A 10,324-nucleotide genomic window follows, 5' to 3' on the forward strand; every position below is an offset into this window, starting at 1 on the left:
GAGAGGGGGGAGAGGAAAAAAACTGAGAGAACTCCTAAAGCAGTTTGCAGTTTGTTTTCAAGGACACAGAAAAAAAAAGCTCTCTGCGTTCAGCTGCTGCAGCAAGAGGCAGGAGTGGGAGGAAGCACCGGGTTTGCTTTTTTTCCAGCAGCTTTCGGCCAGTTTTTAAGCTCCTTTTCCTCTGGAGAGTTGAACTTTGTTTTCCTGGGACTCCAATTTTTCCCCTTCTTCTCTTCTGGATGGTTTCAACATCAGAACACATCGGGAGGAATTTCCACTGAGGCCTTGGCCCTGGAGGTGGGCCCACCACTCCGTCCCAGCTCCAAGGAGGGGGAGAGAAATCTATGGAAGGACTCTGAAATTTTCCCAGGTTTCTCTCAGCAGAGTGAGAGGTTTTATTATTTAGCATTATTATCCTTTTCCTGTGTGTTTGTTAAATAAATAGTTTTTATCTCTTTCACTTTCCTTTGAGGAAAATTCATTTTTTCCCGAACCTGGTGGGGGAAGGCTGGTTGTAACCTGCCTTCTATCAGAGGATATTTTCCTCCAAATTTGTCCAAACTGGCACAATCTGTTAAGCTGGCAGACCTTTTGGCGCTAGGAGATGATACCCTCTGGGCCTTGCCCGCCTGAGTTCTCTCTCCTATCTCCACCAGCCACCTGTGGTGGGGAGAGGGGAGGTATGACCAGCCACACTCCTACTCTGTGTACTTTAAACCTACTGTTCAAAGAGGTTGGTAGAAAAGCCATTACTGTATTTTTTCAATGGAGATGTATGTTGCAGTTGTGATCAGCTTGGGTATTCTAGAAAATATACATTTGTACCTTGTCAGGGTAGTGCTAAGCATGCTAACGTCTTGCTTGTTGAAACACATCTTTCTGTGACTTTGGTATTTTCTTCTTGAACTCCAGTTATCGTTGGCATTTTTTTGCGGCTTTACTCCTAAATACTTGAACTTGGAAATTTAGACTGACTGTCTAAGTTTGTATGACAAGGAAACTTTCAGACTATCTGGAAAAGGATTTATTTATTGCCGGCCTCCACACCTGGGTGCTGCTGGACTGCTGTTTCTGCTACATCTGATATGAGGATATAGATTCTGACAGACATCCTTTTTTGCATGTATTAAAAGGTAAGAAAATTTTGATAGTTAAATCTTTATATATTTCTGTACAGGTAGATCAAGAGCTTCTAATCTTAACAAATTCAATTAAGCACAATTTTCAATAATGTCAACAACCAAAGTAACTATAATAATATCATGATGTAATAGCTATTATTTCTGATTTTTTTTTTTTTTTGTTACCAACAAATAGCAGTAGCCACAATCAGTTTAAACTGCTGTGTAATAGCATGTGGGTTTTGTTCACTATGGAGCTTACTTGATTTTCTCAAAGGAAAATCATCTTACATCTGGTTGGTTGTTGAGATGTCTTAGGAAGATCCAGTTGGCTGAGCTGTCTTAGAATCAATACATTTATTTTAAATATGTATCATTCATTGTTCTGGGAGTACGGATATTTCATTTATCTGAAAATACTATATATACAAGCATCTAGATCCACAAATCTGCAAGATGTGATAAAGTACACGTAGTGGTTAAAAAATATATTTTGAAATAACTTGTGAGTATAAAAATAAAATTTTGATTCTGGTCTAATGCAATACAGAAAAAATGTGATGACTTTTTTTTCACTTCATTATTATGATTTTCCGGAGTTTATAAACTGATCATTGTCCTGTCACTTGGAAAATGAATTAGCTTATAAATATTACAATAGAAGGAAGTTTATATTTAATTGAAGACACTATGTACATGAATATATATGTGTGCATTTTTACAGATATTAGTAAGCCTCATAACTCACTTTTCTTAATAGCAATAGTCAAGAACATTTTTTTTTAATTGCTGGATTAAAGGATTAGCAATGAACTGCACTTGTCTTCTAAAATAATTTTGAGTCAGGGGAAAAATAATGGACTGAAATATATTGTATTTTCTTCTACTCTGGAAACTATACACAAGACAACACACATAAAAGCAGTCTCCTTATTGCATGTCTTGTTTTCAATTAAAATGTCAGGATATAGGCATCTTTCCTCCTTGCAGGTCAGAAAAATAACCATATTTTAAGTAACTTATTCATTTTACACAGGATGGTGAAATGCAAGATCTCTCTCTTGCTAGATAGAAGAAAAAAGTGAATCTGTGTAGGTGGACATATGTATGTGAACAATGAGAATGCAGTCATCTCTCTTATTTAAATAAATTTCTGTGGGAAAAAAGTGTTTGTGTTCTCTACCTTCAGGCATGAAGAGTTACATGGTTTAAAAAGTAGCAACAGTTTGTTTTCTTTGAAGTAGTTGAGGTGGGGGTTTTGTGTTGTGGGGTTTTGTTTTCTCTCCTGGTAACTTTACTAGATCAAAAGTACAGACTTGGTTCATTCAACTACACATCAATGTCCAGAGATAGTCAAAATGCTCTGATGTATAATGCCAGGCATCTAGCTGCCTTTCCAAAATACTACAGGTCCCACGTATCTGCAACCTTCTTCACCATGGCTTGGGCAGATAGAGGACTGAAAAAGGTACTCATGTTCAGGTTACTGAACAGGGACATAATTTGCCTTACAGTGAATGACTAGCTCCTCAGTTTTGACAGAGGTGAAGATACGGACTGTGTGTACGTTGTGACTGTTATAGGAGCTCAGGTACCTAGATCACTTATAAATACCTAAATCTGACTGTTTGAATCAAATCTAAATCAAACCCTTAATACCTGAAACAACTGACTGTGACAAAATGAGGACACTGGATATATCATTTTCCCTAATTCCCCTGGGAGCACTTCTATGTAAGACTCATTGTACCCTACAGAAAAAAATCAAAGTTGGAACTGCCCAAGGGTGAACTTTTGTCATGTTCTTTAGCTTATTTGTTTTATTTTTGGAAATTTAAGTAAGTTTCCTTAAGTTTAGAGAATCTCTTCTGAACATGTAATTTTCAGGCTAACACAGTGTTAAAATACTAGAGAAGCTGGTCACTAATTCAAACTATAAGGAAAATGTACTCTATTTTTTTCTTCCAATTTGAGTTTTTCCTATGTCTTTGGAACTTAAAAAGATATTTTGGTATCCAAAAGAACAAAAAAATCAGGTAATCTATTTTCAGGTTTTAAGAGGTAAATTTGAACTCTGTTTGACGTATGTTACAAAGCAAAGGTATAATGCTTGGTTGTTTAAGATAGCCACAGAAAAATGAAGTGCATGGAATTACTTCTTTGGCCTATATTGGATATCACTTTTGAAATCAGTCAATCCCTTTGATGATGAAAAGAATTATAGCATGTCTAGATCAGGCTTTATTTGAGTCAGTACAAGTCATACCCTTATGTCATACCTTTATCCTTTAAAATACAAAATATAAACATTATTCTAGTTTTTTAGATGGAGCAAGCCCTGGGTCGTATTGATACAACATTTTTTTTTTCCATGCTAAAAATTTTTTTTGAATAGGTATTGTTAAAATTTATGAAATTTGGGTAGTAAGCAATTCAAATATCTGGTTATCTGCTGGAAAGTAGATCTAATCTGAACACACAGTCTAAATGTTCCTTGAAAAAGGCCTGGGTTTATAAAATGGAAAAAAGTTTTATGGGAGAACTTACCTTAATTTGGTTGGTTTTTTTGTTTTGTTTTTTTTATCATCAGAGAAAAATTATTGAATATCTCAAGCTGGAAGTTAATATGGGTAAGAGTAATAACAAAAAAAAAGTGTTACTATGCAGAAAAGCGAAGGTGGGAGCACAAAATAAGGCAAAACAATTACTCGCAAAATATCCTATTGCTGAGGAAAGCTATGAGGCATACTGAAATAATGTGATGGCTCTATAATGAGCTCTGTAATGACTTTAAAATGTTTATGTTTAAAAAAGGAATCATACAATACTGAAAATAAAGACATGACTGAATATTACTATAAAGGAGTAGGTCAAGCATGTAAGGATTGAATTAGAAAGATATAACCATGAAATCAGTTCCAGCTACACAGAGACATTAAAAAAAAGAAAAGTTTGATAAGTGTTTTTCAGAGTAAATAGAAGACACTGAAAAGAAGATTTCAGTTTATAGAAAGACAGGAGGAATGTAAGAGAAGGACAGATTGTGTCCTGTGTAAGAGAGCAGTTTGAGCAAACGGGGGCTATCCCGGCGATTTCTGGACTGTGTCAAAGACATATTCTTGACAGTTGCCAAGTATGGCAATGAAGATTGGTGCCTTTTTGGAGTCACTGCTTGCAAATAGCCAAGAACTCTTTGGAGATGGGTCTGTAAGCAGAAGCTTTGGCTGCAGTACCCCTACATTTTTAGAGGTAAGATCATAAAGGGCATGAGAAAGACAAGTAAAGTAATAAAGATCACTGACTTCAGAAGAGCAGACTTCAGATTCAGGTTCTTCAGGGAACCATTAGGAATAGTCCAAAGGGAGCTTGTCTTCAGGCACAAAAAGGACCTCTGAAGTGCTTTGAGAGTTTCAGGACATCATTCTGAAAGCACAGGTGTGATCTATCCTCATGTCAACTCTTGTGTCATACCCAAGAATGTTGCAAAAGTTAGCAGTTGCTTCTGTGTGACAACTTGATCAAGCTTTCAACATTCTCCTTAGTCTCCATAAATAAAAAAAAGAGCATACTCCCAGTAATTCATCCATCTTCAGATCTTCTTCAGATTGAATAGTCACTGCTTTCCCTCCTCTATACTCAATCCAGCTCTCCTCCATATAGATAACACACATTTATATGGATACAATATAAAGCCCATATTTGCTCATTGTTAATTTTAATATTTATTAGAGTGAATAGATTAGGATTGCAGAATAGTTATGGGAATTAGATGGACAAACACTATGCAAAAGTTGAGGGAGCCTGGCTCTGTTTGCTCTAGAGTATTTAAGTAATTAACTGAAGCAATCCCTGAATCTTTAGTGTTTATTGAGGACAAAGGAAGAACAAAGGAGTGAATAACAATAAGGTTTGAGTCTTTTTTGCAAAACATTAGGGGTTAGAAATGACCAATATAGTACAGTCCAAAAACGTCTCTGTTAAGTAAATGTCATTTATTTCTGTGATAGGACACCTAGTAGATAAAGAAAAAATTGCAAATTACATACTTGGAGGCTTTTGTTGTTGACATGATGATTACTGCATCATATTTGGATTGCTACCTTTGCATTAAATGAATAACACCTAATATGAAGAGCTATAGTTAAGCTATCATTCCTACGCCATCTTGACATATTCTTCCTTTACTGTCAGTTTAGTAGAACTAGTTCACAGCATCAGGCTTTTGGTCTTGCACAACTGTTGTAAGCAAAATCATCAGTCAAAAAATCTTCCATTAAATTAAACACGGCGTCCACATCACATGTTTAGAAGACTGAACTAGCCTAATTGTTTGGTACTTTTCAAATGTGAGGTATGTGTTAATTCCATTATTCAAATGCTAAAGACTTCTTCCCCCTAGAAAAAAAAAACCAAAACACAACAAAGCAAAGAAGAAAACCCACAAAAACCAAAGCAGCTCCCTCCTATGAACCTGACAGCAGTAACAATATATGAAAACAAAAGAGCACGATGAATGTCAAGTATAACTAGCCAAAACTATAAAGTTTGAAAGTCAGTTTGATTTCTTGAAAATTATTTGGAACAAAAAAAGAAAATTAGTGAGGGGTATACAAGCTTTAAATAAAGACAGGTTCTGTGCCAACCACTGAATGAAGAGAGCCTTACCAAGTCTCTCTCTTCAGAAATGCTTGACAGGAGACAACTCTAGAAATAACTCTGAAATCTTCAAGGATACCCACCAAAGTCCACAATTGCTACCAAACATGCGATCACCCAAGTTACATATTTATTACTTCTTCAAGACATCCCTCTTCCTACTACTTTTACAAAGCAAAGTTGTTTGAGAACTGCTCTATTTTGTGTCCCCTGTCACTGCCCTAGGACACTAAAAAAAGGAAAAATGGAAAGAAATTGACACAGGATATTTTTTATCCTACTATTGTTTTGCATTGATCAACATTACCATTCATCATTCTTTTGGCATTCTCTGTATTTCTGAACATAGACAAGAAATTACAAGATAATAATCTTACTCATGACGTCTTCATAATTAACAGACACTGAGGAGAAATACATGGCTTATTCTAACAGTTTTCTCTGGGGGTGGCCATCTAACCTGTCAATCTGGCACTCCAGAAAAGTGTGGGTTTATTTCAGATACTCTATGGCATCTTAGGGAGGACTAGAAATTCACAGAAAGGTTAATGAACTGAGTCTTTAATTGTCACATCCTAAAGCAGACACTACATCTGGTCAGCTGAAAAGGTCTCTTGACTCTATTAATTGCCCTGTAAATATATTTGCAATAATCATCTGACTTTCCTTTGTGATGAGATATTGGTGTTTTAAAGCTGTTTAATTGAATCTGAAGGCACATATCTTAATTGAGTCAAGTGACTTTTACTCCAGAAATTATTGCTGTAAGCATTAGGACAGGCTACAGTTGCTTAAACATGAGCATCTCATTCTCACTTCATGTGCTCTAAGGCACTTTATAGTTACAATACTGGACCAAGGGGACACTCACATGCTTCTTGAGCAGCAGCTGGAGACCATGCAGAACTAGGCAGATCATGCTCAACTTGCACAACTTGGCTGTTTTTTGGCAACTGGAATCTGTTCATAAAGATAAATGAATTTCAGCCAAACTGCTTTTATATAACAGTTCAAATTTAATCAAATCCATACTTAATGTTTCCCAAGGGTGTATAATAAATAATAAGCCAATTTTTGTTGATATTTGATATGTTTGAAGATTGAACAATAAGACTTTGATACTTGTGAATTTGAAATATGGCAGTTTTCTGAACCACTGTGGGCTATGAGTGATGTATGTTCTTCAGTACCTTTATGGATGTGGTTGTGAAGGTGATGATTTAAGCTCAATCCTTGGAATTTAACCTGAAAGAGAGGATATGCAATCCCTTTCTTGCCATCTAGCCTTAGCTAGTAAGTAGAAGCAAAGGTACAGCATTAGGGATGACATCTTCCCAAACCACCTTTCAGCTGTAACTGGCTGTTTGAACTGCTGCTGTAAGTAGGGGATCAGGAAAGTGACTTTAATTTCTGAGGCAGCAAGGAGAGATACCACAACATCCTCTGATACAGAAAAGAAAGTTGTCTCAGGGATGTAGATGGCTGTGAATACTAAATTAACTTATTCTTAAATGAGGTGTGAGTTACAGTGACATGGAGACAGTAGGGTGAATGAAAAAATATTTCAGAGGTATATGCATCCTCTGTGCATAGAGCAAGAGAAGGCAAATTAAATCATAACTCAGTAATGCAGAAAGTACACTCTTCACTTTCCCTGTAAATATGTCTCCTTTTGTTCCAAGTTTAAGAAGTATGTAGAACCTGGAGGAACTTGTGCTGTTGAAAGGAGATCATAGACTTCATGGTTGTTTTTCCTTTAGAAATACGCTAGTCAATATCTTTGATCAGTTTTGATATATAAAAATGAAAGCATGATAAATTCTACATTTATTTCTTACTAAGAAAGCAAGAGTTCTGAGACATTACTGTTGCTGAACTTTATTAAACTTTTTAAAATTATCCCCAGCGTTTTAGTGTTCTTATTTTTTTAGAGTTCTTATGTTAAAAAGAAATAATAAGTATTGACAGACAGTCATGTTAATAATGTATTTATACATTATACATTGTTTTTGTAAAGTATTTCTTGAGCTATGCTTCCCCCAGTGCAATCAGGAATTTTCCTTGTTAATTACGCCTTGTTAAACTGAAATAATATTGCACATGTATATATCAATGTAACTTTTGTAATATATACACTTTATTTAAGAATGCTTACATTTTATAGTGCAAATATGATTGTATTCTGCTTCCTCTAAGGTGTTCAGAAGTAAAAAATGCTGATAGTTGTTATATGTTCTAATCCTTCTATTAGAGTTTTTATTTTGTAATAGTATGCTAATCATAAATAACTCCATAGCAGATTTTGTTTGGTTTTTTTCCTTGACTTTCTTAATGTCCACAGAAAAATATTGGTCTTCCTGTTGCCAGTAGGAATTTGTATTCTGATTGCTACACATTATGATGTCTGCTTAGGAGGGGGAAGTTATATAAGCACTTTTTAGCAAAGAAAAACAGCAAGATTGTATTTTTTTCCTTTTTTTTTCTTTTTTTTTTTTTTAAAATCAAGTAAGCAAATTCCAAATTTAGTATATGTTCAATTTTACAGATGGGGTCTGCTTAGGATGTAAGACAGAAGGTCTACTGCAATCTTGAGCTATGTACTTGACAAAAATCCCTGTTGGCTTGTTTGGTTTTTTTTAAACAACCATATGCATTACATGCAGATGTGTCATGTATCACAAAATAACTTTTTCTGCCTTCTAGGCACCATACCTATTTCCTCCTTAGTCTTCTGAAATGCAACAGTCAGTGGAAACTAACAATTCACAGAATTCACAGAAGAACCTATCTGCTCTTGGAGCTCACCTGTCAAGCTTTGTTCCCTGTATGGATTTGTCCAGGCTGGAATTTTAAAGTTCTTTCAGCTTGAGGTAATTGATAGCCAATTGGATAAAGTTAAAAGATAAAGCTGTAAATGACAGTCTAAGCCTTATGCAAATGTTTGTTCTCGTGGTATTTTCTGTATTTTCCCCCTAGGGTTGGAAAAAAATACCCAATTTAGCAATAAATAAAGTTTTAAAAATGGGACTGAAGCTACTGCTTCAGCTATTCATATTTTGCATCTGTGAGCTTCTGCTAAGTAAAACACTGCAATTGTTGTGACAGAAAGTTGTTTGGCTGATTTTGGATCTTAGTGTATTTTATAAAATTTATTTTAACACTAATCAACATAGTTTTGCACATTCTGCAAGCTGGGTAAACTCAATTTCTGTTCCAAGTACACTGTCACACCAGTAGTTATTACAACACGGCTTGCATGGGTTGATTTCAGTGGGATTCCACTTAGTATGTCTCTCAAAATTGCATTATTTGATTCTAGGGGAATAATCTTGGGACCAAAATACACGCATAACAGTATGCAATGTTTGGAGCTGTGATTTTACATTGCTAACTGGGCTAAGAAATATTTCATCAGAGTAAATATGAATGAATCAGCATTTCAGAGAATCACAGAATGACCTGGGGTGGAAGACAGCTTAAAAATCTTCTCGTTCCAACCGCATTTCCATAAGCAGAGATGCCACCCACTAGATCAAGTTGCACAGGGTCCCACCCATACTGGCCTTGAATACTTCCAGACAGGGGACATCCACAACTTCTCTGGAAAACCTGTTCCAGTGCTTCACTACCCTCTGAATAAGGAATTTCTTCAAAACACCTTATCTAAATCTCTCTTCTTTTAGTTTAAAGCAGAGATTATGTAATTTTTTTTATACTCTGAAAAGTAAAATTCTCTGTAATTCTCTTAGCTTGGTAGCAATATAAAAGCTTATGTCAAACAGAGGTTTGGTTTTAACTTTGTTCAAAAAGCAAAATAAAAAGGAAAACTGCTTTCTTTCGTTCTTTTTTTTTTCTCTGTTGGACTTCATGAACAAAGTAGAAAAATGTTATATAGTCCAAATAGCTCTAGGCCAGTCAAACCAAATTTTTACATCAGATAATCCACTTATCATGTGAAAACCAGGATAAAATGCAGCTTTTCCTTTAATATAAGTCTAAAGAAGTACAAAGGTGTTGATTAAATAGCAACATCTAAATGATTTTCTATTTTCTGAAAAATGTGGCACAACACTTGATGGTGTTATTTTCAAAGTAGCATGTAGATAGGGAAGTTACTTTTTCAAGATCTTGTGCAGTGACTTCTGAGTACTTTCAGCTGAAATTAAATTATGTGCCTATATATATTAATTAAATTTTTGCAAAATTATAACAGGACTCAGTATTGTCAGTGCATGATGGGTGAATACATCTCAATACAAACATCTCAAAAAATCACATATGTGATTTTAAAAATGCTGTTTTGAAAAAACACTTTTCTAAGATGTGACATTTCTTTTCCATGCAAGCGAGCTGGCATGAGTGTGATGACCTTGAGAAGGTATCTGCTTTAAATAATTATTAAGCAGTATTTGTGATACTGTTAATGAATTTATGGCCTTCCCTTTAGATATCCAAGAATGCTGATATTCAATAGAATAGAATAGAATAGAATAGAATAGAATTTCCGTTGGAAGGGACCTAAAATAGACCAATTCTCTGACCACATC

At 35.2% G+C, this 10,324-nt stretch overlaps 1 long non-coding RNA gene across 1 annotated transcript; it reads left to right on the forward strand.

The window, feature by feature from the left end:
• Positions 1-508: 508 nt before the first annotated feature.
• LOC125321636 lies at positions 509-9,730 on the forward strand. The gene is made up of 2 exons (XR_007201614.1): positions 509-1,133; positions 8,481-9,730. It is a non-coding gene; the product is annotated as an uncharacterized LOC125321636 (long non-coding RNA).
• The last annotated feature ends 594 nt before the right edge of the window (positions 9,731-10,324 follow it).

The sequence above is a fragment of the Corvus hawaiiensis genome, chromosome 2 (genome assembly GCF_020740725.1).
Source record: "Corvus hawaiiensis isolate bCorHaw1 chromosome 2, bCorHaw1.pri.cur, whole genome shotgun sequence".
Lineage (NCBI taxonomy): Eukaryota > Metazoa > Chordata > Aves > Passeriformes > Corvidae > Corvus > Corvus hawaiiensis.